The 26,968-nt window shown below is 37.2% G+C and overlaps 1 protein-coding gene across 6 annotated transcripts in view; it reads right to left on the bottom strand.

The window, feature by feature from the left end:
* Positions 1-26,968, bottom strand: part of WDFY3 (WD repeat and FYVE domain containing 3) — a 264,597-nt gene that overhangs the window by 215,001 nt on the left and 22,628 nt on the right. For all 6 annotated transcript variants that reach the window (XR_004628802.1, XM_002913595.4, XM_034671586.1 and 3 more), the window contains exon 2: positions 17,884-17,977. The gene's annotated coding sequence lies outside the window, so the exon portion shown is untranslated. The remainder of the gene's footprint in view (positions 1-17,883; positions 17,978-26,968) is intronic.

Genomic DNA, 26,968 nt, shown 5'->3' with positions numbered 1-26,968 from the left:
GGAGAATGGGGAATTGTTGCCTAACAAGTAGAGAATTTCTGCTTGGGATGATGAAACAGTTTCACAAACAGATGGTGATGCTGCTTACATGACATTTGGAATGTACATAATGCCACTGAATTACACACTTATTAAATATCATTAAATACTTAATATAGTTAAAATGGTAAATTGTAGGTTATATATATTTTACTACAAGTCTTAAAAAATAAAGGAGGAAAGATCTTAATTGCACACACAAACCTGTACATGCAAAACACCACAATGTGTCTTACTGCTTTCGGCAAGTAGCATAAAACCAAACGCTTACCATGCTGTTTTCTACTCGGAAATGCTACTATTTTCCAAAAACTAATACAGAACCTCTGTTTCATAATAAATTTAATCCTGAAATTATATGATGTTCCTAATCTACAAAAGTAGAGTCTATCATATATTTAGAAGCAACATGTTAATCGTAAAAAGATCATGCTTTATCACCATGCAGGATAGCTATAATAAGAAAATCAACTTTTTTGTGGATAAACTCTAATTTTAGAAGAGGGATTAAACAACATCATAAACTAAACCAAGCACAAAAACAAGTCAAGAAATGTAAAATACAAGCAAAAGGTAACATCTAGTCCATCAGGGCAAGTTCACAATACCTGGCCACAGGAAAAACAGTGAATACAGACCTATGCAGTAATATTCCTCTGACCTATGCCAGTCCTCTATCCACTTCTTGCCAGCAAGTATTCTGTCTTGCCATGATCACTACCACTGTTATTCTCAGTGAAAAAAAAAAAGAAAAAGAAACCAGATGTGGACTTTACTCACACAAATGATGAATAATCACCAAGAATTCATTGGTTTCCTTTCCTGCCTCTGTTAAAATATTTTTCAAAAGAATATCGATACTCTCAGCATATGGTTACCAGCAAGTGACTGGTCAGCTTCTACTTAAAGAGGAGGGAAAGCTGTTCTAAAACTCTAATGTTGTACTTAAGTGGGTTTCAACACTTGAGAATGTTGTTCCAAACAGAATACAGGCTCATAAAATAAAACGAAATGAAGAAATCCCAGAGCCTTTGTGATGTCTAGTCATTCTTTCAAACTAATCATGGACTCTTGATGAACTGAAAATGAATACACCAAATTAATAAAACAATTTTCATGGAGGCTATCAAATGAAAGCAATATAATTTCAGTTTAAAATACAAGGAAAATTCCATTAAGCTAATTTGAATTTTTGAGTCTTTTCCGTGTTATGTTTAGATGCTGGCTAGCAAACGACTGTTATGTTAGGCTCATTGATAAAAGATGTTTGTAGCTTCTATTCTAATAACAAATAGATATGTATACAATACACAGTGTTTATTTTGACCTGAAATAGGAGATACAACTTTTAATGTAACCATCAACCAGACCGCTTCTGAGTTCTTTCCACTGTTGCATGCCACTTTATGTCTCTAAACTATTATCTTTCTCATCTTTTTTTCTATGTATGTCAGGTATGTGAGATGGTGGAGTTACAGAGCCTGAAAAAGGTCAGGTCTGGTGTTAGTTTTATGGATGTTTGAAGTTTTCTGTAATAAAAAGTTAAAATAATTAAACTGGCATACTCTATACATGAAATAGCAGACTCCTATAGTTCAGGCTTTAAAATGTAAAATTGCAGGTCAGTGATAGAGCACAGAGAATTATCCCTATTTCTCTGGTATAGATAACTACCTCATTCCTTCACTGTTAATTATAGCAAATTCATTCAAATTAATTATGTTTTCTAACTATAATTCGAAATGCCAAGGCTACAGAAGTCATTAATAAATTCGACTGCATAAAAAAATTTTTAAAAATTTTTGAACAGCAAAAAATACCGTAAGCAAAGTCAAAAGACAAATGAGAAACTGGGACAAGATATTTGCAGATATCTATTACAAATAAAGAGCTAAAATTCCTAATATACAAAGACCTTAATAACTTCAGGGAAAGAAGATCAAAAATCCTATAAGAGGGGCGCCTGGGTGGCACAGCGGTTAAGCGTCTGCCTTCGGCTCAGGGCATGATCCCGGCGTTATGGGATCGCCCCACATCAGGCTCCCCCGCTATGAGCCTGCTTCTTCCTCTCCCAACTCCCCCTGCTTGTGTTCCCTCTCTCGCTGTCTGTCTCTATCTCTGTCGAATAAATAAATAAAATCTTTAAAAAAAAAAATCCTATAAGAAAAATGGAAAAAAGACATGTACAGATATCCACATCTATATACATGGCACTTACACATCTGAAAGATACAAACTTAACACATAAGAAATATGCACATTAAAACTACACTGAGATATTATTTCTTTGCCCTTCGGATTGGCAAAAATTAAAAGCTTAACAACACACTCTCACTGTAACGCTGTGGAAAAATAGGTACTCTCATATTGCTGGTGGGAATGCAAAACAGTACAACGCCAATGGAAAGAGATTTGGTAACATCTAGCAAAACCACATATCCATTTACCCTTTAAGCCAGTAATTCCACACCTACATTTATCCTGAAGATCCACCTCCAGCAGTAAAAAAGGCATGTACAAGGTTATTCAGTGCAGCACTCCAAAACTGCAAAATTACTAGACACTACCTGGATAGCCCAGAGGAGACAAGACAGAAGACAGGACAGGACAAATAAACTTGCATACATACACACAGAAGAATGATGATGATCTCTATGAACTGATACAATGTGATTTTCAGGGTATATTTTCCAGTGAAAACAGCTAAGTGCCAAAGTGTTTATATGGACAGCATGCATGTTTGCGTTAGAAAAAAAAAGGAAATAAGAAAAAAATACATGTTATCTGCTTATTGATGCAAAAGAAAAATCAGAAGGATAAACACAAAACCAATGAAATCAATTATCTATAAGGGTGGGGTGTTGTTTTTGGTTTTATAGTGGTATAGGTGAAGCAATTCTGAAACCATTTTAGATGACACTCATTTAGAGCAAATGAGTAAAAATCTTGATATCGTTAGGTGCCTGTGTTCTCACTAGAGAAAAAGGGAAAACAGGGCAATCAGTATGAACTCATATTTCTTTTTTTTTTTTTAAGATTTTATTTATTTATTTGACAGAGACAGCCAGCGAGAGAGGGAACACAAGCAGGGGGAGTGGGAGAGGAAGAAGCAGGCTCCTAGCGGAGGAGCCTGATGTGGGGCTTGATCCCATAACGCCGGGATCACGCCCTAACCCGAAGGCAGACGCTTAACCGCTGTGCCACCCAGGCGCCCCTGAACTCGTATTTCTAAAATACATACCCATATTCAAGCATATATCCATGTTATATGAGCTCATGCATGCAGATGATTATATACATATATGTGTATGTATATATAAAGACACATATGTTTTCTAGCTTGTCTCCTCATAGGGCCCAGAAGCAAAGGTACCCAGCAGCAACATACATACTGAATGCCCGGATTTTGGCTCCTACTATCATTTCCCATCCCCCACTAAAAGGGACCAGGGCTCCTAGGAGAAATAGACTGAGTCTAGAGGCAGGGAAGATATCAGAGGAGTCTTTTTAATAACGAAAATAATAAAGTACTTGAAAAACAAAAAATAAAAAATGATGGGAGCATGCAGAAGGACACAGGAGCCAGTATGGAGAAAGAGGATCCCACTGATCAGACGTGGGACAATTTGAGAACCAAAATATTTAAAAACAGTAATGAATTATTAATCATTGGGTAACAAATAGGAATCCAGGAGTTCAATAATAAATAAAACAATACAGACAGACAAATAAAAGGGCTCTTATTTCAACAGAACGCTGAGAAATCACTGGTAAAAGTAGAGGAAGAACTGGAGCTGGAAAAAATCATCATGTAACAATCGCAATAGTAACACCTGGTTGAAGCAAGTTATCATCAGTGGATCCTACACAAAGGGGATGAAATTTTGATGCGAAGTAGGATATTTTAATTGTCTCAAAGTACCTCCTCACAGTCTGCTTATTAACTGTATGTGAGTATAGTAACTATATAGTGAAGAAATCAGATAATCAAACAGGTGGTCAAAATTTATATCACAAATGAGGAGCAGATGGACACTGTCTACCTCCAGATATGATGTCCTTAGAAAGACACACCCCTTACCTAGTATTTCAACCAGGAATGCATAAAATGAATCTTATCAAGAGGAAACATCAGATCAACTGAAGATAAGGAACACACTGTTCAAAAGGAAAAAAAGGGAAAGAGGGATGACTATATTCTTTGAAAATGCCAATGTGATAAAGAACAAAGAAAAGTTGAAGAACTGTCACGGATTAAGAGATACTGAAGACATGACATCTAAATGCAATATGGGATCAGAGACTCAATCCGCACTGGAGGGGAAGAATTTGCTTATTATAAAAGACATTTACTTGATCAACTGACAAAATTGGAAATGGTAGATTAGATCAAAATAATACAGGGGTGCCTGGGCAGCTCAGTCAGTTGAGCAACCGATTCTTGATCTCAGTTTAGGTCTTGATCCCACGGTCATTAGTTCAAGGCCCATCTTGGTTGGACTCCATGCTAGTCATGAAGCCTACTTAAACAGAAATAAAAATAGTGTAGCAATGCTTAATCTACTGAAGTTTTTAAGACTGTTTTGTAGGACGGCCTCGGTGGCTCAGTGGGTTAATTGTCTGCCTTCAGCTCAGGTCATGATCCCAGGGGGACTGAGTCCTGCATCAGGCTCCCTGCTCAGTGGGGCATCTGCTCCTCCTTCTCCCTCTTCCCCTCACCCCTGCTCATGCTCACACTCTCAATTAAATCAAATCAAAAAGACTGGTTTGTAAGAGATTATCCTTATTCTTGGGAAACCCACCCTAACATATTTAGGACTAAAGGGCTATGATATGTTCAACTTAACTTTTGCATGATTCAATGAGAAGAATACATATATACACATGTGTTTGTTTATATATATATATACACGAAGAAACAATCATTATTCACAAAGTTAATAACAAATAACAAAGCATTTGGGACAAAAGGTTAACAGGTCAATCTGGACAGAGGACACGTGGATGGTCTTTATAGCATTGTTCAAAAATCTAGCACATTATTTCCCTAATTTCTATTTTTTCTTCTGTAATTTCTACATAGCTAAACAGGATACAGAGTCCATCAGTCATCCAGCTAGACACCTGGCAGTCAACCTAGCCTACCCAATGGTTTCATTTCCTTCCTTTCCTTCAACTCCTGCACTCAAAGGGAGCATATCGTAAGGGATATATTTGTCCATTTTTCTCCAATCAGACTGAATGGGTTCAGGAACTAATCATTTAGCATATCTCCTCTGATTTACTACTGCAATCTACTAATAATCACCCATCCACCAGTCCTCACTCTAAACCACTCTCCACCCTGCTACAGAGTGCCCATGCCCAAATGAAATCTGATCATGTCACTCTGTATTTCTCAATTGGTCCTGAATATAGGTAAGAAAGAACTTACTAGATCACCTTAAAAATCCCGACACTGAGAAAATGTATTACTTTGGATCTTGAGAAGCAAATAAGCAAAAATGATTGTCCAGAGGCTTAAAGCTAGTATAACATAATTGTAAACTTACTCATGAAACAACTGCAGGACCTTCCTGGAACCAATCACAAAATAACTGCTATTAAGGGGCGCCTGGGTGGCACAGCGGTTAAGCATCTGCCTTTGGCTCAGGGCGTGATCCCGGCGTTATGGGATCGAGCCCCACATCAGGCTCCTCCGCTATGAGCCTGCTTCTTCCTCTCCCACTCCCCCTGCTTGTGTTCCCTCTCTCGCTGGCTGTCTCTATCTCTGTCAAATAAATAAATAAAATCTTTAAAAAAAAATAACTGCTATTAAAAGCAGTATCCTCAGTGCTCTTACACAAACAATATGGGATAGAACCTCTGGAAACAGAGAAGGTCGCTAAAAGTAAGGGATGAAAGAAAAAGGTCGGGAACAGAAGGGAAGGGTAGATTACTTCAAAGTAAGGGAAGGAAAAGTAGAGAAGAGAAAGAAAGGGAAAGGAAGGGGGAAAAAAGTCTATTCTCTAGGATTTCCCAGTAACAATTTTGTCTCGCAGTAAAATGTCAACATTTTGAGAATTAACTAGCCATCTCTCAATTTTTCCTAAATGAAAAGCACTGAACATAATCAGAGAAAAGTTCTTTATGTCTTTATGAATATCCGACATTTTATCAGAAGTTACTTAAGAGCAGTATTATTCTTCACCAAAGTATATTATGAGTAGTGAAAATATTTATAAGCAAACATAAACTCATGTTTCTACTGTTTTCATCCTGTAGATTCTTTTTTTAATTTTGCAGTTCAAGGGTTCAGCACATAACTATATTATATAAAACTACATATATATTTTATATATTGCACACGAAAGGTATAAAGCTGAAACTCTTCCCACTTAGACTACCTACACAAGTATTCTAATACATAGAGATACAGCCAAAGTATAAAATCATGACTCCAAATTTTCCCCTGGAAATATGCAAGAAGCAGTACAATATATTAATATGTCCCCTGTACTTCCATAGGAAGCCTTGTAACATACAAATGCACACAGCCTCCTTTGCTCTTCCAACAGCAACTAAGCTGACCTGGGCTCAGTGTGCCTGCCTACAGTCAGTGCAGAAAATTCAAAGACTTCATTCATTCAACCACTCAGCCAATGTGGAATGAGAATCTAACCCTCTAGGTATTGGGTACTATGATTCCCCAACCCTCTCCTTTCTCTTTTACTTCCCCTCCTCTCTTTCTCAAATAAATTGCCCGGTGCTATCCCTCATTGCCATATGTGTTCCCTTTAGCCTCTTTCTTTTCCTGTTCTTTTCCCAACGTCTCCTCCATTAACCTGAAAGAAACCTTCCCTGTTCTCATTTGTCAACCTCAACCCAGTAGTAACTATTTCCAGTCACTATTCGATTCCCCTACAAATTCTGTCATATATATCTTATGTGGCTTCCTGCTCCTGTGACAGGAATATTTTCCAACTTCAGTGGGTAGGCACCAGGAAGGAACAAATACAGAATGTGGATTGCTACAAGAGAACTGTTCTGGACTCTCTTCAAAAGATCACTATCATTTCAAAAAAAAAAGAAGAAGAAGAAGAAGAAAGACAGAAAGAAAGAGATAGAAAGAAAGAAAGAAAAAAAGGAGAGGAAAAACTACTCAAGATTTTTAAAGAATAAAGAGATAAAGCAAATGTTATGTGTGGACCTTAACTAGATTATTGTTTGAAAAAGGTATAAAAGAAATCTTGGTGGTGGGGGGGGGGGANGGTACCTGGGTGGCTCAGTAGGTTAAGCGTCTGCCTTCGGCTCAGGCAGTGATCCCAGGGTGCTGGGATCAAGCCCCATATCACCGTCCCTGCTCAGCAGGAAGTCTGCTTCTCCCTTTTCCTCTGCCTGACCCTCCCCCTGCTCAGGCTTTCTCATGCACTCTCTCTCTCTAATAAATAAATAAAATCTTTTAAAAACAAATCTTGGGGATAACTGGAGAAATTTGGATATGGACTGGACTTAACGTGACAGTGTATTAAATTATTGTTATTTTGTTTCCTATGATAACAGTATAATGGTCATGTAGAGGAATGCCCTTATTTCTAGGAGGTGCGTGCTGAAGTGTTCGCGGGTTAAGTATTATGATGGCTGAAATTACTTTCAAATGGTTCAGCAATGCCACCCCTCCTCCCCATTGAAATGTACATAAACACAATGGGAATGTATGCGGCAAAACACTGGTAATTACTGAGGCCAAGGTTGAAAGTATTTGGATGTACACTGTATTTCCACTAAACTTTTCTGTATGTTTAAAATTTTCAAAATGCAAACTTTGGTTTAAGTACGGGCTCTGCACTCAGCGGGGAGTCTGCTTGGGATTCTCTCTCTCCCTCTCCCTCCCCCCACTCGTGCACATGCATACTCTCTCTCTAAAATAAATAGTTTTAAAAAAATAAAAGGAGAGGGATAAAACCATTGAGCAGTCTCTACTTGTTTCTAGATTTCTCGTATTTCTGAAAGAGCAAAACTAAGAAACTTCCCATTCGTCTACAAAATGCTAACTGATAAATCTTAGAACGGGTTACCACTCTAGTTGGGTTGTAAATACACAAAATGATGACTCTTTCTTTTTCCTCTATAAACAAATGTATTTTACATCACCAATACTTTAAACACAAAACCATAATTTTTCCCATGTTACCAAATATGAAAATTTGTGGTTATACTGTACAAATCTTTCCTTAAACCATGTAGTTTACAGTCTGCATTAGAACATCTCATATCGAGGCACACAAAAGGTCATGGAGCAAAGTATATTTTCATAATCTGGGAATTATTTGTATACACCTCATACGATCTCATATATGTTGTTCTCCTTTCTGCTAATTCTGTGATAGATACTTTTTTATTCTTAAAAGACCCTACCACTCTCAGAAGCCTAGCTCTTTGGCAAATCATGCAGAAAGGAGTCCGATAAACTTAAAGTAAAAAAGATGGCTCACACAAGAAACAAACTGAGGGCCTCAGAGGGGAGGAGGGTGGGGGAATGGGATAGATCGGTGATGGGTAGTAAGGAGGGTACGTATTGCATGGTGCACTAGGTGTTATACGCAACTAATGAATCATCGAACTTTGCATTGGAAACCGGGGATGTGCTGTATGGTGACTAACATAATATAATAAAAAATCATTAAAAAAAAAAAAAAAGATGGCTGACACAACCACATTTTTTTTTTTCTGGAATACACATCACAAAGGACACTGTTTACATATTTTTAGGACCTGGGGTGCCTGGCTGGTTCAATCAGAAGAGCATGTGACTCTTGGTCTCAGGGTTGCGAGTTCAAGCCCCACATTGGATATAGAGATTACTTAAATAATAAAACTTAAAAAAATTCATTTTTAGGACCTATGCTTCTTCAAAATATAGTTGTAAGATATGACTAAAATATTCATTCATTTAATTCACAGACCAGTTTCCACTATTAAGTTAGACTTCAACTGTATCCCAGACTCATAAACTATGAATGATGGAAAGTAAGACTGCCACAAAATCCCCATACCCATAAAAATATGAAAAAGCAAAGAGCTAATTTAAATCAATAAACTTAAAACGTATTAAAACTTAAAATCTCAAAAATTTTCTCATAATAGTTTGCTTTAGTTATTATACTAAGATATTTATTTTCTTCCTATACAAGCCTTTTTTTTCTTTTAAGATTTTATTTATTTAGTTTAGAGAGAGAGAGAGAGTGCAAGCATGAGTGGAGTTGGGGCAGATGGGAGAGGGAGAGAGAGAATCTCAGGCAGACTCTGTGCTGAGAATAGAGCCTGACATGGTGCTTGATCTCAGAACCCTGAGATCATAACCGGAGCTAAAATTAAGAGTCGGACGCTTAACTGACTGAGCCACCCAAGCGCCCTCACAGAAGTCCTTAGAGAATCTGCCCTTCCCCACTCACTAAAAAGCCAATTCTCTTATAAACACATAACAGGGTCTTTCCAGCAACAGCTGACTGAACAGCAACGGACATCCTTCATAACATAAGACAAATGGATTCTCTCTCCTGGCAAGTTAGAATTTAGAATGTGGTAACTGAGAAAATTAGCTATGAAGAAGAGAGCTAAGAGCTAGCTGAACTTAACACCCACAACTGACCGCTGTACACTAATTAAAAAAGCAAAGAAAACCATTTGGCAGAGAAGAAACAGACAAGAATATAAGCAAGTCCAGAAAAAGAAATGGAGAATGAGTACAAAAACACTCAGTTCTGTACTTCCTGTACTTGAGTTGTATAGTATTTGGTACCAGGATAATTGTTCTCAAAATTATTTTCAAAAAAAAAAAAAAAAGGTTAAGGACATCTATGTGGGTACAGAACTTCTGAAGGAAACAAATGAGTTAAAATAGAAAACAAAAGACCAAAAATATGATTGGGATATAGCAAAATCTGGGATTCAACTACTTTCAAATCAACTGATTCTTCCCCAAAATAAAATATTAACCTTACACAGGGTCACCTGAGAAGACAGAATAAATCATTCTGCTCCAAATATTTATTAGTAGATATTTTCTTACTTTTCTCAGCAATACAATTAAATATTTGAAGCCCATGTTTAATATAAAGAACATTCACAGCCTACTGTCTTCAAATATAAATTCAGATATAGTACAAATGCTTCACATTTTTTTAGAGAAAAGAAATAAGTAATGTCATTCCTCTTGTACCCTGTGCAGGGTAGCAGAGCAGGTGAATGCTTAAGCCCTGGAGCTACATTCCTAGGTTTGAATCATGGCTCTACCATTACCTAATCCTGTAACTGTGGGCAAGTTACTTCTTGTGCCTGTTTCTAACAGCATAAAAATTAGTATAATAGAACTAATCTCACGGCATTGTTCTGAAGACTAAATGATGCAATATATGAAAAATCTAGAAAAGAGTAAATGTACATTGCAATTAATAGTATTCATTATCACTAACTATTATTCAAGGGAAGAGGCTGGATTTCATTTATCTATGATATTATAAAACAGAATTCCTTGAACAGGACCATTCTTTAGCAGACATAGGACATAAAAAACATAAAATTGATCCAAAAAAACAGGGGAGAAAAGATAAACCCATATTAAAAAACTAATTTCTATCATACGGACTCTGCATCAATAAACTAAGAGGTATTCTTTCACGGGGGACAGCTTGCCTTCTCGTAATATTTTGTAAAAGCTTTCCTTCAGCAACCACTGACCATAAAAGCAAGCCTTCATTCCTGAATGCCCACTTAGATACGGAAAACCATCAGGATGATCTGCTGATGTTGGAGGAGGGTAAAAATATCTTTAAAGATTTTTTTTAATTTTAAAAGATTTTTAAACATAAACCAATCTTAACTCTGATCTCAAAAAGTTTGAGTTCTGAACCATGATTGGCTCTGAGATAACTTCAAAAATTCATTCTTATGGAGCTTTTAAAACATTTCTCGGACTAGGCAATTACAGAGTTAAGGAAGAGCTAGAGATACTGTAAGGAGAAAAACAACCCTTCCATCATGAACACATATTAACGTGATTTGCTTCCTACAAAACACACAGTGAGACCAAACATAAAAGAATCACACTGAAAGGTCAAAAATTATGTGGACAGAAACCAGGAAAGGAAGGAGTAAAGATGGAAGGGAAAGAGGGCAGACCATTATAAATTATAACAGCTCTTTGAATATGGAAAGAACTAAGATATCCTAATTTTTATTTTAAAGATCCAAAATAATTAATATTTTTTAAATTAAAAAGCAAAAAGAAAAAAAATTAGAAAGAATATGTCCTTCCCTTTATGTTTTGAAATCATTCTTTAACTCACATTCTACTTCAGCATATGGACATATTCACAACAATCCTTCATTCTGTCAAAAAAATACTGAATCTTTACTTTCCAAATATGATTCTAGGGTAAGCTTTTTTAAAAAGATTTTATTTAATTATTTGAGAGAGAGGGAGTGTATGTATGCATACATAAGTGGCGAGGCTGGGGGGCAGAAGGGAGAAACGGACTCCCCACTGAGCAGGGAGCCCAACACAGCTGGACCCCAGGACCCTGAGACCATGACCTGAGCTGAAGGCAGACGCTTAACTAACTGAGCCCCCCAGACACTCCTAGGCTAGGCTTTTTGAGGTTCCTCGCTACCACACACAAGGAAGATAATGAAACAGCTTGAGAGATTATACTTTAGATTTTCTCCCATTTCCTGTCCTCTTTCTATACCATTTGTTGTACAAAACTTCCAAATTACAAACTCTTAAGGAAAGCCCTTGCCTTCTTAGTTTTCATTTACATAAAGCACCAACAAAAACCCAAAAATGTGCTCCCACAAGGTAAAGCTGACCTCTCACCAAATTAAAAGCAGAACATATGTGAAGAGGAGATTTCCTCCAAAATTCCACACTTCCCTCCACTTAGGCACAGATCCTTCTTCTACAAGGAGGAGTCTGGCTCTCTTAGGATGCTCCTAAGTGGCCACAGTCATCTCACAACCAGGTTAATACACCGAACGGTGCCCTGTAGGAGACATCTTCATAAAACTGGAGCAAGGGGCAATCTGACCACGGGTAAGAAGACAAGTGCTTCATAAGACTGTAGAGGGAACAAGCACCCCTTCTCCCACTCCTTTCTCCCAGGTCAAAACAGAACAAAAAAACAGAAGAGAATGGCTAGCAGTAAGAGTCTAAAAAGAAAACGAAAATGAAAAGTTGCCCTCCTTGTGTTACAGATACATGATGCCAAATGTATTTGGTGCCTACAAAATAACACCTCAGACTTACAGCAAAACAGCACACTTATTTCCTCCATTCCCTTCTTCCCCCTCCTGAGTGAATAATTTCAGCAGTGGCTCTAAACTCATATCCTTTTATGCAAACTCTATTCTACCTTTCAAAAATAAAGCCAATATGCTAAGAAGTTATGTAATCAACTAAACATTAAGGTTTATATACTATCATTAGCAGGACATTATTCTATTCTAACATTCAAAATTCCGAGGTAAAAATGACTTACGGCCGTTGCTTGCAACAATGAATGGCAGTTAACATAAATTTAGCTTTTACTTACAATGTGCTAGGTACAGTGTTAAGGATTTTGCAAGCATTACCTCTTTTAACCCTTATGATACTTCTACTAAAACTATTAATAAACCCAGTTTATAGATGAGGAAATAAGAAGAGAAATTAAGAAAGTATACGAGGGCAAAAAGATATAAGCAATGACACTATGATCTAAACTTAGAAATATGACTAATGCTGGCACCTTAACCAAAACTTACATTGCACTGCAGTTTTCACTCATACCTGCTTTAAATCTTTATACAATTTTTTAAATCATACTATCAATGAAGATCAATACATAATTTGTCCTCAAAACAAGAGCCAAATATGGGATACTGGGGTCAAAAATAACTCAAAGTCACAGAAATCTCTAGCTCTAGTCAATAACCAAAAGTCTACTGGGTAGTGGGGGGGGGGTCACAAAAGGGGATAAAGCATGATAAAAAATGATTTATACTTCTAAGTCCAAAATTTTAGGTATCATTTCTTGAAACAGAGGAAAACTGAATTAAAACTTAAAATCCCAATATTCTAATTAGTACTATTTTACTTTTCAACTTGTATTTTTTTCTTTTTTTCTTTTTTTAAAGATTTTATTTATTTATGTGACAGAGAGACAGCCAGCAAGAGAGGGAACACAGCAGGGGGAGTGGGAGAGGAAGAAGCAGGCTCCCAGCGGAGGAGCCCGATGTGGGACTCGATCCGGAATGCCGGGATCACGCCCTGAGCCGAAGGCAGACGCTTAACGACTGGGCTACTCAGGCGCCCCAATCAACTTGTATTTTTTTCTGATTAGAAAAACTTTTAAAACTTTGTAATTTAAGCTTCACATTAAATATACCTGTACTTTTCATACTGTATTGAGTTCCCTTTCTTGAACTTTTTAAACTCTTTTAATATATGTTTCTAGATAGAATGCATTCTACATAAACTTTCATTTCTGGGTAATTTTTTTTCTCAACCATAAAATATTCAACACTATTTCCTTCAGAGAGTGTAAATCCCAAATCTAGTCATAAATCAACTCCCAAAAATTTTCATAATAAAAAGAAGACAAACTACACACAAAACTCTCAGTTCAATATTCTGTTAACAAAGAATCCTAAAAGAGTCTAAGTTTAAAACTTCCTCTCTGCCTCAGGGCGCCTGGGTGGCTCAGCCGGTTAAGCATCTGCCTTCAGCCCAGGTCCTGATCCCACGGTCCAGGGATCAATCCTCCATTCAGGCTTCCTGCTCAGTGTGGAGCCGACTTCTACCCCTTCCCCGGCTTATGCTCTCTAGTGTGCACTCTCTTTCTCTCTTGAATAAATAAATAAAAATTTTAAAAATAAATAAAACTTCCTCTCTGCCATAATCAATGCAGCAGAGCTTTCTTCCTAAGAAAAAATATTACCATTTGTTCAAATGTAAGAATGCATTCCCCAGTCCTCTGTGTGTATCAAAAGAAAGTCTTCAATTTAAAATCTGGTATGGTCTCTGTTAAATCATACCCTAACAAGTAAAAAAGGATATCACATAGAAATTCTATTGAATTCATACTCATTTTACTTTTGTACAGCATGAAATGACTTAAACTTCCAAACCTAGTGAGAATTAAAAACAAGTCTCATCATTTCTAATATTTAGGTGTTCACTTTCTACTAAAATGTATTATCTTCATTTATAATAATTCACAGTTATAATTAAACAACTGCCTACAGAATTCAGTTATGTAATCAGATGCTTTAGAAGTATATGCTAAAACTATTCTAATGAGGTTGTTAAAACAATCTTTTCTCATTGAAGCTGAGATTTCCTTAGATGAAATTTACTGAAGACATGTCACTCCATGTGCCATGTGCACACACACCTACCTTATTATTATCACACAGATAATAATTCCACATTTCCAAATCTTACTTCCAGAAACACAACTATACTGCCTTCCAAAACAAAGATTACAAAAATGAACCCATAATAATACTTTCCAAGTATGCCTCCATCAATGTAAGTATTAAGAACTGCTAGCTGGTAGATATAGCATATATGACTGTGCCATTACATTCTTGTAGAAGTAGTTATGATTGTAATTTCCCAGTTTTGTGTATTAAATATCCTCACAAATGTCTGACAATTTTTACCAATTTAAAATGTAACTAAGTATAGAAAGTGGCTGTAGTAAAGCTGATAAAATTAAAGCAATCTTAATAATGACCTCTTATTCTTCAATCTTTAGGGAAATAAGGTTTGGCCTTTGGATATTTTATGAGAAATAGCAGTTTAACAACTCAGCAAAGTGAAAAGTCAGGTACCGTTTGAAGATTTCTACAAAGGACAAAAAAATAACTGATTTATTAAAAGTTACGTTTCTTCTTCTTTTTTTTTTCCCCTGAGAGTGAGGAGGTACTTTCTTCTTACAAAGTCACATGGCATAAGAGTGTTAAATTTCTGTTTAAAGTTGAAGACTAGACGCACCTGGCTGGCTCAGTTAGAGGAGCGTGTGACTACTGATCTTGGGAGTCATGAGTTTGAGCCCCACAATGGGAGCAGAGATTACTTAAAAACAGTTGGAAGACTTAAGCCTTCTGAATAATATCAAATAATTTATGTCTTTTTCCATCTAGCATATTTTCTTCTACCTTCATTTTTATATACTATTGTAGGAAGCTTCAAAGATGGTTCCCAATGACCCCATCTCTTAGTATACACACCCTCGTGTAATCCTCTCTCCTGAGTGTGGGCTGGACCTAATGACTCACCTTTTTTTTTTTTAAGAATTTTTTTTTTTTAAGATTTTATTTATTTGAGACAGAGTGCGCACAAGCAGGGGGAGGAGCAGAGGGAGAGGGACAAGCCAACTCCATGCTGAGTGCAGAACATGACACAGGGCTCGATCCCATGACCCAGAGATCATGACCTGAGCCAAAACCAGGAGTCAGAGGCTTAACTGTGGGCCTCAGTGACTCACTCTTAAAGAAGAGAAAAGGGAGTAAGTAATGGGATGCCACTTCCATGATTACATTACAAAACAAAAGGCTTATATGGAAAGGAACTAATGTAGGCTATTGGCGAACAGCCAATATGAGGAACTTGGGCCTTAAGCCCAATAACCATGTGAGTGAACTGGAGGCAGATCCTTCCCCAGAGCCTTTGGATGAAACCACAGCCTTGAGGACATGTTGAATGCAGCTCTGTGAGAGATGCTGAACCAGAGGAGGAGCCAACTTAGATTCCTGATCAACAAAAGCTGTAACATAACATTTGTTGTCTTAAGTCACAAAGTTTTGGAGTAATTTATTGTGTAGTGCTATGCGTTGAATTGTGTCCCTCTAAAAATTCGTATGTTTAAGTCCTAATCCCCAGTACTTCAGAATGTGATCTTTTTTGGAGACAGGTTTTACAGAGGTAATCATGTTAAACTGAGGTCATTAGGATGGGCCCTAATCCAACATGACTGGTATCCTTATAAAAAGGGGAAATTTGGACATAGAGACAGACATATAGAGAAAGACGATGTGAAGAAACAGAGAAACGATGGCCATCTACAGGCCAAGGAAAGAGGCCTGGAACAGAGCCTTGCGTTGTAGACTTCAGAAGGAGCCAATTCTTCTGACACCCTGATTTCAGATTCTTGGCCTCCAAACTATGAGAGTAAAAATAAGTTTCTGTTTAAGCCACCCAGTTTGTAGTAATTTGTTGTAGCAGCCCTAATAAATTAATACATATGGCCAGAGAGAACTAATACATTCCTTAATTCAAAATAACTTTTATTGGCAGTACCAAAATTAGCCCTAATGCAGAGCTCAAGTAGATGGCCAAAGTTTCCAAGTCTTAATTCTGAAAAAAGACATTAGTCATATCAGAAAACTCTTAGACCACAGATTTTTTTTTTTTAAGTCAGCTGGGACTTTGGCAATCATATAATCTAATCCATTCATTTCAAAAATTGAGGATGCTGATGTGCGAGGAACTGTTAGGACACTTAACATATAGTAATTCCTCACAAGAAACCTATGAGGTATCACTATCATCAATTCCATTTTTAAGATGACGAAACTGATGTCTAGAAGTTAAGGTCACACAGGTGGTGAGTGACAGACATTGCCAAGTTTAAAATGACCCTGTCCTAAGTTTAAAATGACCCTGTTCCAAGGTACTGGGGTACCTGACTCAAGAATCAGAGTCTGAGACTCAGACGATGGTTTGAGAGTACTATTCCTAGGAGGGGGCCTTCCAGCATGTGGTTAAAACCTTCAATCTGGGCAAGATCTTCAAGTGAACATCTCTTGCCATCGCCTAGCTGCCTATACCTGCCCTTCAGGGAGATGGGGGTCACTAAAGGAAACTGAACACTGGGGGTAAAAAAAAAAAATCAAGAGTCTGTTCTGGGAAATCTGAGATTGGGTACTTAAGTGTTAGCCTTTCTTTGGGAATCTGAACTATAAGACACGGAGTGAGGGAAGTGGTGACAACCATGTTTCCCATGACAAAGAACAGAAAATGAAGCCAGTTCTCCAAAGACAGTGAGAGAGACGCACAGGAGAGGCGCTCCACTGACAGCGTGAGGGAAACCTGGCTGCATTTGGTTCCTGGGTTCTTCTTGTACATCTCAGCTGCATTTGCATGTCCCTGGATCTTCTGGTGTCCCCTGGGTGACACACCCAAACATCTGCTAACTTCCCCTTTTTGCTTAAGCTATTGGAATTGCATCACATGCTATCACAGAGAAATAACATGGTCAAACAGGTATCCTCTCTGAAACTGAAGAATGTTACTGAAGGACTAACAACCTCATGTAAAAAAACTTTTCAGTAACAATGAAGCCAAGTAAAATACTAAAACTAAGGCAAACAGGTAGCAGTAGTACTCTCAGCTGCCTCACAACATAGCTCATCATTTAACCAGTCAAAGAACTACAATAGAACAGAATTAGAGTTCCAAAGCCCATGCTTACAACTAGATTTCTCCAGGAAAAAAAAGAAAAGAAAATGATGTTTTAAAAACACTATTTTATCTATGTAGATACCTACAATAAAAATAATAATGCTTTAAAGCCAAAATTGAAACTGAAGATAATTTATTCTAATTTATCCCTTTTTTTGGTGCAGAAAACGACAAGCCATTCAGGAAAGCAGGTTTGCCTAAGCTTACCCAGCTATTAGTGGTAAAGAAGGACTGAAACTCAGCTCTTTGGAGTCAAGAGTTCAGTGGTCTTGCTACAATACAATGATGTGAGAAAGACTATGATGATTCTTGCGCCTGGCTCCTTCTTCAACAGACAAAACAATCAGAAAACTGACCTGATTCTCCGTTCTGGGCTGGCATGAGCCTGTGTAGAAACAATAGGAGTGGCAGACACCTTCTTCCTGAAGCAGATGTGGAGAAGTATTATACCTGTGACGAAAGAAAGAAAAAGAAAACCCAGTTTATTTTCAGAGTATGTTTCAGCATAATGAGTCATTCATTTTCTACTGATTCCTTCTTTATCTCCTTATTTGCTGGTGATAGTTTAATAGTAGAACCGATGACAATGATTTATTTAAGACAGATAAAATTTGCTATCTAAAATCCATAAAGAATATAGAGTCATTTAAATTTCATCTCTACAAACCATCTGGTTCAGCTTCTTCATTTTACTGAGATCAGGAAAAGTTATGCAAAGACTCAATGACAACTCGGTTACTTAGTAGCCAAACCAGGTTCAGAACCTAATTCTTCCCATACCTCATTCAGTATCCATTTGTACAACATGGATCACACTCTTTTTGGAAAACCAAATATGCGCCAAAAAAATCAAAAAATTCCTGTTAGTTTTCTATGCATATTTGTCAAGTATCTAAAGGTAAATGTAGTTTGTTCTAAATTAAAATCAGAAAACAATGCTTTCTCACTTAATGGTTATAACCCAACCTTGAGTTATTTAGCATGCCTTATATAGGATATTTAAATGTTTGCTTTATTTTGGGCACCTGGCTGGCTCAATCAGTAGAGCATGCGACTCTTGATCTCGGGGTTGTGAGTTCAAGCCCCATGATGGGTATAGAGAGTACTTAAAAAAAAAAAAATCTTAAAAACAATGCTTTATTTACCATCCAATATTTCAATACGAAAACACTAGCATATGAACCAGGAAATCTAGGTTCTGGTCTTTCCTAACTCTGTACTCAACAAGTTCCATGATCTTAATCAATTACTTCTTTGGTTCCAAAGTGCCTTTATTCAAAAATGAGGAGCTTGGACTAATTCCCATGAGCCTTCTAACTCTAATACAATATACCTAAAAATAGCTTCCTTTTTAAGCAACATTCTGCTTTTCTAATCAACTATTTGTTTTTGTCATGTATTTGTTAATCTCTCTAATCATGTTCTTAACAGTTAAAACATAATCAGAAATATTGCCTTCAGGGGCGCCTGGGTGGCTCAGTCGTTAAGCGTCTGCCTTTGGCTTAGGGTGTGATCCTGGAGTCTTGGGATCGCACCCGCGTCGGGCTCCTTGCTCCGCTGGGAGCCCCCTTCTTCCTCTCCCACTCCCCCTGCTTGTGTTCCCTCTCTCGCTGGCTGTCTCTCCCCCTGTCAAATAAATAAATAAAATCTGTACCAAAAAAAAGAAGAAAGAAAAGAAATATTGCCTTCAAGGGCTCCTGGTTGGCTCAGTCAGCAGAGCATGTGACTTTTGACCTCGCGTTATGAGTTTGAGCCCCACACTGGGTATAAAGATTATTTAAAAATAATAATAATTAAAAGAAACAGAGTTTTACTTTATTTTTTAAAATATTTTATTTATTTATTTGAGAGAGACAGAGATAGTGAGAGAGAGCATGAGCGGGAAGGAGGGGGAGAAGAAGATTCCCTGCTGAGCAGGGAGCCCGATTCAGAGCTTGATCCCAGGACCCTGGGATCATGACCCGAGCAGAACGCAGACCCTTAACCAAATGAGCCACCCAGGTGCCCCAAGAGTTTTACTTTAAAAAAAAGAAAGAAATATTGCCTTCAAATGTACGGTTAATTATCATTCAAAAGCCTACATAACAATAACCTAGTTTTAGTGTCTATCTCACCCTGCTAGAAGAAGGAAAAGTATTTTTCAAATCTATGTCTCAGGTAGTTTTAAAGAAAAATCCTGAATTATTTTCCCAAATCATTCATGGAGTTACTCATCCAACAAGTAGTTACTGAGTGACTTGACAGATGGTAGACACAGGCTTAATCAGATAAAAGACTTTAAAACAAGATACCTCTAGTGAAAAACTAAGTGACTTAGGAATTCAAGTGGCAATAAGGGAATAAACAAAAGTTATGACATGTCTCCCAACTTGTGACTTCGGAATATGCCTTCCCTATTTTTTAACTTCTTGTTACATACAACAGTTACTTGTAACATGTTTTAAAATCAAAGAAAAAGAAAGAGTGAACACCCAGGTTCCTACCACCCAACTCAAGAACCTACATAGAAGTTACCAGAATGTTTTCCTGACTTGCTCACCCCTCCCATGCCCCACCTCTCTCATCCCTTGTAACTGCTGTGCTGTCTTCTGTGTTTATCATTACTTGGCTTTTTAAAAAGTTTATCACAGGAGGGTGCCTAGGTGGCTCTTGGGCTCTTGACTTTGGCTCTGGTCATGATCTTGCAGTAGTGGGAACAGGCCCTGCACCCAGCGCTCAGGTGGCTTCCAATTCTTTCTCCCGCCCCCTCTGCTCCACCCCACTGGCACTCTCTCTCAAATAAATAAAATCTTTAAAAAAAAAAAAAAAGGGGGGGGGTTATCATAGGGACACCTGGGTGGCTCAGCTGGTTAAACGCCTGACTCTTGATTTTGGCTCAAGTCATGATCCTGGAGTTCTGGGATTGTGACCGGCATTGGGCTCCCTGCTCAGTGGAGAGCTTACTTCTCCCTCTGTCTGCAGCTCTAATAAATAAATAAAATCTTCAAAAAAAATAAATAAATATATATATTTTAAAAGTTTCTCATATACATATCCCTCAACAACATACTGCTGCATTTTATTTGCTTTTGAATTCTGTGGAAATAATATTAAATAGCTCCTGTCTTCTAGGGTTTGATTTTTTCATTCAATATTATGTCTTAAAAATTCATCCATGTTGCACCATTAGTCGTAGTTCGTACCTTTTCACTGCAGAATAATTCTGCGTTGTATAAACATATCATCACTGAATTATCCATTTTCCTTACAATAGTATCTTATTTTTCTCCCAGGTTTTTTTTTCTATTATAAGCATTTCTGTTATAAAAGTTCTCAAATGCATCTCCTATGCCCTGTGCACCAAAATTTCTCTTAAGTTTGTGCTTAGGAGTTGAGATATATGCATATGTTCAATTTTTCATGAAGCTGCCAATTTTTATTTTCCCCAATTTATAATCCCACCAGCAACTACTCTTTCATACTAAACTACCTATTCATATTGAACCACATCCAATACTTAGTAATGCTAACTTAATTTTGGGAGTATAAAATGGAATCAAATTGTGGTCTAACTTTGCTTTTTCCTGTTGATTAATGATACTGAGCATTTCTTCAGATTTATTGGCTAACTCATGTTTCCTCTTTTATGAAATGCCTTTTCACATATTTTGCCACTTCCTCCTCAGTTGTTTGTTCTCACTTACTGTTTCATAGAAATTTTAGTATTTTGGATGATTATTTGGTTTTACCCGTTTTGAACTACCAGGTACAGGCGAGTGTTGAAACAAAGAAGCAGAAACAGAACAGCAGGAGGCCAGACAGAATGGGTAACAGCAAGCTAGAGGACCAAATGTTTTTGTATATTAATGCAATCTACAGATGTCTTAAAGCACCAGAAGTCTAAAATATTACATAATCCTGTTTTATAATCCTTTATTTTAATATAAATTCAGCCAAGGACAAATGCATTGACATGATTTCAATGCATTCTAATTGCAATATGCAATATAATTTCAAGTAGCAGCTTTACACAAATCACAATTAAAGTGACACTTTAGACAGAGTTCTCATTTTGACCCTGACATTTTACATGCTTTTATTTCATGCTTTGGTTGCATCTGATTTAGAATAAGTGAGTTATATTGTCAAAGGGGTGAGTTTGAATGTATGAATATGCACATAGGTATAAAAACTGAATTTCAAAATTAAATTATATAAATTAGAGACAACAGAGATCCCAATTCCAGAACTGGCTAGACAATTAGCTGTACCTGCTTGGTCTAAATATGTCTTCAAGTTGATTTTCTTATATCTAACATGAAAATTCTAAGGGTCATTTTTTAAAATCATACTCTTTGGCTTGAATATCAATAAGAAAAAAAATTTTTTCAGATAGCTCCAGAAGGGTTTTAGGAATCTCTTCCCAAGTGTTATACAAATCAGATGGTTAGACTAAAGAGTAACAAAAAGCTGAGTGCCTGGGGGGAAAAAAAAAAACAAAAAAAACACAACCTTAATAAGCAGGGCTATAGCCCTCCTATCCCAGGACTCCTGGCAGATCATCTGATGAACAGCATCATGCAAGGAAAAAAAATAAAAATCAGAAGGCACATAAAATCTGAATAACTTTAAATGCTAGCCTCGATTCCTATACAAGCAATCAGAAGAGAACTTCCAGAACCACACTTATCCACTTACCTAAATCTGTACCCTTCTACAGTGCTTGAACTTTCTGGGTCTAAGTCTAGCTCCTCCACTTTGATACTAGACGTCATGCCCCTATCTTTCAAGGGCAATGCTCTAGTAAGGCCCATTTCTCTCTCCTTTATCATCAATTTCCTAGGTTCTTCCTCTAGATAAAGCAAACCATTAGTATATACATATATTTCCAATCAGTAGAAAACAAACAGTGACAATGAACCTTTTGATACCACCATCGCAATAGGTTTTGGCCAATTTCTCTGATTCCCTTTTTGCAAAAGGTCACAAAAGAGTAGCCAGTACTGTCTTCAAGATTCTTCAATTCAAATTGAACACATTCCAATTAGACTTTTGCTTCCCAATATGCCATTGAACTTGAAGGCCACCAATTACCTACATATTGTTAAATCCAAAGGCCAGTCAGTTCTCATCTTTCTTGACTTATCTGCAGCAACTGGCATGACTCACCAAACCCTGACACACTTTCTTTACCTGGCTTCCAGAACAAAGACTCTCCTGGTTTCCCCTGGTTTCATCCTATCTCACTGGCCACTCCTCACCTCTGCTGCTTGTTTCTCTCCTCTTCACATTGATCACTAAAGTTCAAGTTCTTACCCTCTCTCTATCCCATCAGCAAACTGTACCGACTCTCTCTACAAAATGCATCCAGAATCTGACCACTTCTCATCACCTAGAGACTTTGACCAGAATAACTATCATCTCTCACTTGGATTTCTTCCATTTAGTAACTGGGCCTCCCAACTTCTACCCTTGCCCTACTTCACTCTTTTCTCATCAAAGCAGTCAGAGTGATCCTGATAATCTTACATAATTCATATAATGTAACTTTTGTGCCCAAAATCTCCTAATGACTTTTCATCTCAGAGTAAATGCCAAAATCTTTAGAACAGCATATAAGAACCTACATAATTTGGCCCCTATTACTTCTGACCTCATTTCCTACTGACCTCCTTGTTATTCCTTATTCACGCTAAGCACACTCCTTCCTATATCAGAGCCTTAACATTTGCTGTTCTCTCTGCCTAGATGCTTTTCCAGGAGATGATTATCCCTGCATGCCTCACTCCTGCACTATCTTCTGATCTCCGCCCAAATGTCTCCTGGGCTAAGTCTTCCTGTCTACTCTATTTAAAACCATAACAATTTGGCTCCCAGGATCCCTAATCCACCTCTCTGGTTTATTTTTCTCCAATGTTACTAACATACATTTATTTCACTTCTATTTCTGCTGGTCTATATATCCTCCCACAAAAACATAAAACCCACAGGGCAAGAGCTTTGTTTTGTTTGGTGCTATATCTTCAATGCCTAGAAAGGGTTATGGCACACAGAAGGTATTCAATTAACATTTTTTAAATGAACAAATAATTATACTCTTAGGCTAAAAATTACAATCTGAGTTTACAAAACAAGAAAATCTAATCAGAGTGCAAGAGTTAGATTTTTTTATATAAAATAACCATTCTAATTTTCAACAGTTGATAACAACTCTGAAGACCTCAGTAGACGCTGCAACTAATACTTCTAGAAATTTAAAGTAATCACTATAGTAAATAGTTCCCCTCCCCAAATTAGGTTTTAGACTCTAGCTCTCTACACAGCGACATTTATTTTCCATTAACTGCTGTCATATTCAACAATGGCTGGCTTGCAGAGCCACAACACCAACACACAGGAAAATATTATAAAAATGTTCATTCCAAACCGGTTCCAGACAAAGAAATGCTCTTTATAAATAAAGAAACTCTAAAAATAAAGAGCAGATATTTTTAAATGTTTTAAATATTTGGTTTGGAAACATTTTCAGACTTACAGAGAAGCTGCAAATGTAAGAATTCAAAACTACCATTATACCCAAAGTCACCAATTATTAATGTTATTCTTCTTGTTTTATCATCTGTGCTCATGTGCTCTCTTGCACTTTCTATCCATTCACACAGACACACAATTTTTTCTCTAAACCAACTGAGGATAAATTATATACATCATGGCCGTTTGTTCCATTGACTCAATGTGCATTTCCTAAGAATCGAGATACTCTCTTTTATAACCATAATACATTGTCTTCAGTAATTTGAACAGTCTTATGTTTTTATGTACTCTAGTATCCACATTCCCAATTTTTTCAACTGGTCCAATAACGTCCTTTTATAGTATTCCCCCTCCCATCCAGTATAGGATCCAGTCTAGGGGCAGGTAGTGATTGTCTTAAATCTCCTTTAAAATGGAACACTTCCACATCCTTTGTCTTTTATGACATTGGTTTTTTTGGAAGAACACAGCTCCCGTCCCTTTTTATTAAGTAGAATGCTCCTCAGTGTGAGTCTGTCTAATGTTTCCTCATGATTAGATTCGGGTTATGCAGTCTTGGCCAGACTACCACACAGATGATATGTCCCCTCAGTATGTCATATCTGGAACCACATGGTATCCATCAGCCCCATGTTGGTGTTGTCACCAAATAATCCCAACTTTATACCTTCCAAATAATAGGTCATCTGTGGGGAGACATTTTAATACCATGGAAATAAACTCACCAATATCTCCCCCTCAATTTGTTATGTTTCTTGTCCTGTCTTATCTTTACTATAATGGCTGCAAATTGACAATCTGCCAACTCTAGAACTCAGAATTTTAATGTAAGCAAGAGACCTCCCTTCTCCATTTATCAGTTTATTACTATAAATAATGAATTCTTATTTTTACTGGTTCATAATTCATTATCATACTTATTTGACAACTAAAGTAATCTAGATTTTTAAAAAATCATTAAAAAAAATAAAATAAAATTATACTGGGAGTCCCAGCCAGTGCTATAAGGCATAATAAATAAATAAATAAAAAGCATACATTACAAAGGAAGATACGAAACTGTATTCCAAGCAACATGACTGTTATATATATAAAACCTCAAAGAATCTACAAAAAACCCTACTAGATTTCTAAGGGAATTTAGCAAGGTGGTAACACACAAAATTCAATATACAAAGATCCATCATGTTTCTACATATCAACAATGAAACAATTGAAAATTACATATATACATATTTCCATTTATAATAGCAACCGAAAAACGTAAAATTCTTAAGGATAAACCTAACAAACTATGTGCAAGATTTGTATTCTGAAAACTACAAAACATTGATAAGATCAATCAAAGATGACCCAATATACTATGTTCACGGATTTGGAAACTCATCATAGTTATCTCTTCTCTCCAAATTTTTTTTTTTTTTTTTTTTTTTTTTTTTTTTTAAATAGAGACAGCCAGCGAGAGAGGGAACACAAGCAGGGGGAGTGGGAGAGGAAGAAGCAGGCTCATAGCAGAGGAGCCTGATGTGGGGCTCGATCCCACAACGCCGGGATCACGCCCTGAGCCGAAGGCAGACGCTTAACCGCTGTGCCACCCAGGCGCCCCTCTTCTCTCCAAATTTATCTACAGATTTAATGCAATCCCAATCAAAATTCTAGTAATTTTTTTTCTGGAAATTGACGGAATGATTCTAAAATTTCCACAAAAAAAGCAAAGAAACTAGAATAGCCAAAACAATTTTAAAACAAAAAAAAAGAGAACTCGTTTACTTGATGTCAAGGCTAATTCTAAAGCTATAGTAATCAAAATAGTGTGGTACTGGTGACAGGTAGACACCTCGATCAATGGAAAAGATAGAGATTCCAGCAATAGACACACACATATGTGGCCAATTGATTTTTGACAAAGATGTCAAGGAATTCAGTGGAAAAAGGAAAAACTTTTCACCAAACGGTGCTAGAACTGGACATCCACATGCAAAAACCAAAGCAAAGCAAAAGAATCTCAACCAGCCCATACATCAGAACATATGCAAAAAAAATTTTTTTTTTTTTTTTTTTACTTTTTAATGATTTTTTATTATGTTAGTCACCATACAGTACATCCCCGGATTCCGATGTAAAGTTCGATGCTTCATTAGTTGCGTATAACACCCAGTGCACCATGCAATACGTGCCCTCCTTACTACCCATCACCAGTCTATCCCATTCCCCCACCCCCTCCCCTCTGAAGTCTTCAGTTTGTTTCTCATAGTCCATAGTCTCTCATGTTTCATTCCCCCTTCTGATTACCCCCCTTTTCTTTATCCCTTTCTTCCCCTACCGATCCTCCTAGTTCTTATGTTCCATAGATGAGAGAAATCATATGATAATTGTCTTTCTCTGCTTGACTTATTTCACTTAGCATTATCTCCTCCAGTGCCGTCCACATTGCAGCAAACATTGAGAATTCATTCTTTCTGATAGCTGAGTAATATTCCATTGTATATATGGACCACAGCTTCTTAATCCAGTCATCTGTTGAAGGGCATCTCGGCTCCTTCCATGATTTGGCTATTGTGGACAATGCAGCTATGAACATTGGGGTGCATATGGCCCTTCTCTTCACTACGTCTGTATCTCTGGGGTAAACACCCAGTAGTGCAATGGCTGGGTCATAGGGTAGTTCAATTTTTAACTTTTTAAGGGACCTCCACACTGTTTTCCAGAGTGGCTGTACCAACTTGCATTCCCACCAACAATGTAGGAGGGATCCCCTTTCTCCACATCCTCTCCAACAATTGTTGTTTCTTGCCTTGTCTATCTTTGCCATTCTAACTGGCGTAAGGTGGTATCTCAGTGTGGTTTTGATTTGAATTTCCCTGATGGCTAATGATTCTGAACATTTTTTCATGTGTCTGTTAGCCATTTGTATGTCTTCATTGGAAA

Source organism: Ailuropoda melanoleuca, chromosome 11, assembly GCF_002007445.2.
Source record: "Ailuropoda melanoleuca isolate Jingjing chromosome 11, ASM200744v2, whole genome shotgun sequence".
NCBI classification, from domain to species: Eukaryota; Metazoa; Chordata; class Mammalia; order Carnivora; family Ursidae; genus Ailuropoda; species Ailuropoda melanoleuca.
This window is presented reverse-complemented; position numbering and strand designations above follow the sequence as displayed.